The 2,798-nt window shown below is 56.3% G+C and overlaps 1 pseudogene; it reads right to left on the reverse strand.

Moving 5' to 3' along the window:
* Window positions 1-2,135: 2,135 nt before the first annotated feature.
* On the reverse strand, window positions 2,136-2,254 carry LOC111740353 (annotated as a pseudogene).
* Between the last annotated feature and the right edge of the window lie 544 nt (window positions 2,255-2,798).

The following is a 2,798-nucleotide window of genomic DNA, read 5'->3' on the forward strand; positions in this document are numbered from 1 at the left end:
TGAGCACAGGCTCAGGCCCCTGGGTCCGACCACTTTGCCCCCGGGGCCACAGCATCAGGTCCAGCGAGCCCAGGGCCGGAGGTGGCACCTCTTCAGCCCGTGGGCGGCAGCTCCCCTCATCCCTCTCCTGCTTTCTCTCCCTTTCTCTCTCATTTGTGGAGTTTTTATTCACCTCTCTTATTCTTTTCCTGAGCTTTAGCATCTATCGACACGATCACAGCTTATCTGCCCTTGGAATTTGAAAAGACCCTGTGTGGACGGTCCGTGGGACACGCGGTTCCTCCGTGGCGAGACTGACGCTGGAGCACCAGAGGGTCCCACGTCGCCGAGGTGGCATGGCTGACCTAGCTTCCAGTCAGGGGAAAACACGCGTGTGCTCTCTTCGCTGCTCCCGCGAAGTCTCATACTTGCTGCCAGACAGACAGCTCCGATGGGGGAGCCACTTCTGGGGGGGGTGTGCAGGTGGTGTCGGAGGGAGGGGTGCAGGTGGAGCTCCTGAGGGGAAGCGAATCACTCTTCCGTGAGGAGAGCTGTGTGGCAGGGTGAGGGCCTGGCGGGTGAGCTGCTGGGCGTGGGTCTGGGGGCGCAGCTGCCAGAGAGAATGTGCCTTCTTGAGCGAGCAGAAGCCGTCATGACTCCGCGGACCAGGCTGCAGTGGTACATCGCTGTTCCTCCACACGGCCAGGCTCCTCTGCTCATCCCAGACGGGACCTGTGGCCTTGGCCCTACAGGTGCCCGCCATGGCCAGTGGTGGAGAAAGAGCCTCGGGCACATCCTGAGGCAGGAAAGGAGGCAGGAGGCCAGAGGCCAGATGCCAGGCTGGTGCTTGAGCGAGTGAATGGAAAACCACCCTCCATTGTCACCACCCCACCCCACCCCCCAAAAAATAACCCGACACCTAATTAAGACCAACTTGAAAACCTAAAAATAGGGGACGGAGAGGAGATGGTGGAAAGAACAGCCCAAAAGGAAATTCGTTTCTGACCGTGGGGGCTGGAAAAGCCTCGTCTCTCCTCTCAGCTGGCGAAGCGGTTGATTGTGCAACCTGTGACACCCCGAGCAGCACCTCTTATCTGGGCTGTCAGTTAAACTGACAAAAGGGGAACCATCCCGCAGCGGGGCCACCGTTAGCTCCGACTGCGCCGAGGCAGGTCGGGGTCGGCCCCTGCCAGGTGCTGGCCATCGGCTCACAGCAGCCCTGGCCTCTCTGTTCTCCTTCCCCATCCAGGCCACCGGCTCCCGCCATCCCCGACGATGGCCTCGGCACAGCCGTGCAACCGGAGGCCACGCGGGGTGGAGCCGAGGGTGCCCTCGGTGGTGGTATCCCAGAGAGAATCGAAGCTGAGTTAATAAGTTAACCGTTTACAAGCCGCCTCGTACCCTTGAGAGGTAAAGGAGCCCTCGGCAGGAGCAAACACTGTTCAAGGCCAGGAGTTCCTGGGAGGTGTCTTTGGACACCTATGGCCAGTGCGTCCAGGCCCTCCTGCGGGAAGCACACGGACAGGCCCCGAGCACCCACCCGACGTCGGGGGTGGGTGTCGTGGGCTGCTCTCCAGGGACACTCGCCATGCAGGCTGGTCCCGAATCCTTCTCCTGGGCCCCGGCAGCCCAGGCCTGGCTCCTGACTCTCCCATGAATTTTCGGTTTGCCACGAACACCAGACAGGCTCCAATCCAACACCAGGATGAATTCACTGATCCCAGGGAGACCACCGGTCTATAAATTACAGACACAGGTGCCACTGGTCTACTCAGAATGAGCTTGGACCAGGAGCCCTGAAGCCCAGGTGCCAGACCAGGCTCTGCTGCTTGGTCAGAAACTGGCCCCTCCTTGGACTCAGTTTCCTCAGTGGTAAAATGAGGACCTTTCTGTAGAGTGACAGAGCCTCACTGAGGTCCTTCCCAACTACTGCACACTACGCCTTTGCCATCCGGTGGGTTCGGGCCTGTGCCTGGACAGCACGCAGCTCCTCGTGGTGGCACCTCTGTCATTCCTGCCTTGTGCCTGTTTTTTTTTTAATTTAGTTTTTATTTGTATTTTTTAATTTTTTATTGTTTTAGACTAGGCAACCCTTGGTTGACCTCACAGATCGCAAAGATCTTGTCAGCTTACAATCCCTTATTTTTTATTTTTTATGCCTACGGCACCTGGTCTTCTTAGGTGGTCTCCCATCCAAGTACTAACCAGGCCCGATCCTGCTTAGCTTCCGAGATCAGACGGGATTGGGCTCGTTTAGGGTGGCATGGCCATAGACCATGCGCTTGGTTTTTCTCTAGAAAGTTCCAAGAGTCCAATTAATGAGACAAGGCTGAGCAGCAATTCACTCTCCAAAATCAGGGATTCCGATCAGGCGGGGGGTGGGGGTGGGGGATGGTAAACTCAATGGCAGACTCGCCATGCTAACCACTGGATGAATTATTTCACTTCTGCGAAGAAGGCCTCTGCTGTCGCTTCGCCGAGAAGCCTGCCGCATCTTAAAACCACCAGTGTCACGAGCTGTCATGGAAAGTGGAAATGGGCAGGATGTGGTTTGAACTGACAAAAAAAAAAAAAAAAAAAATGAGGCAGCTCGAATTCCTCTTCAGGGAGTTTGAAGTGATGGCAAGGATGAGAACCAGAGAACGCTTCTGACTGCAGCCAACTGGCCAGTCAAGTGTGGATCAGCCAAACCAGTTGCTTAGTACCAAGGCAGCGCAAGCCACCACCACTAACAGAACACATACGCACACGACAACCACCAAAAAAACAAAAGCGAATCCATTAACAGTATGCCTTGCTTCCAGTGTAAAACTTTGCGT

This window comes from Pteropus vampyrus, unplaced genomic scaffold (assembly GCF_000151845.1).
Source record: "Pteropus vampyrus isolate Shadow unplaced genomic scaffold, Pvam_2.0 Scaffold62, whole genome shotgun sequence".
Classification (NCBI taxonomy): domain Eukaryota; kingdom Metazoa; phylum Chordata; class Mammalia; order Chiroptera; family Pteropodidae; genus Pteropus; species Pteropus vampyrus.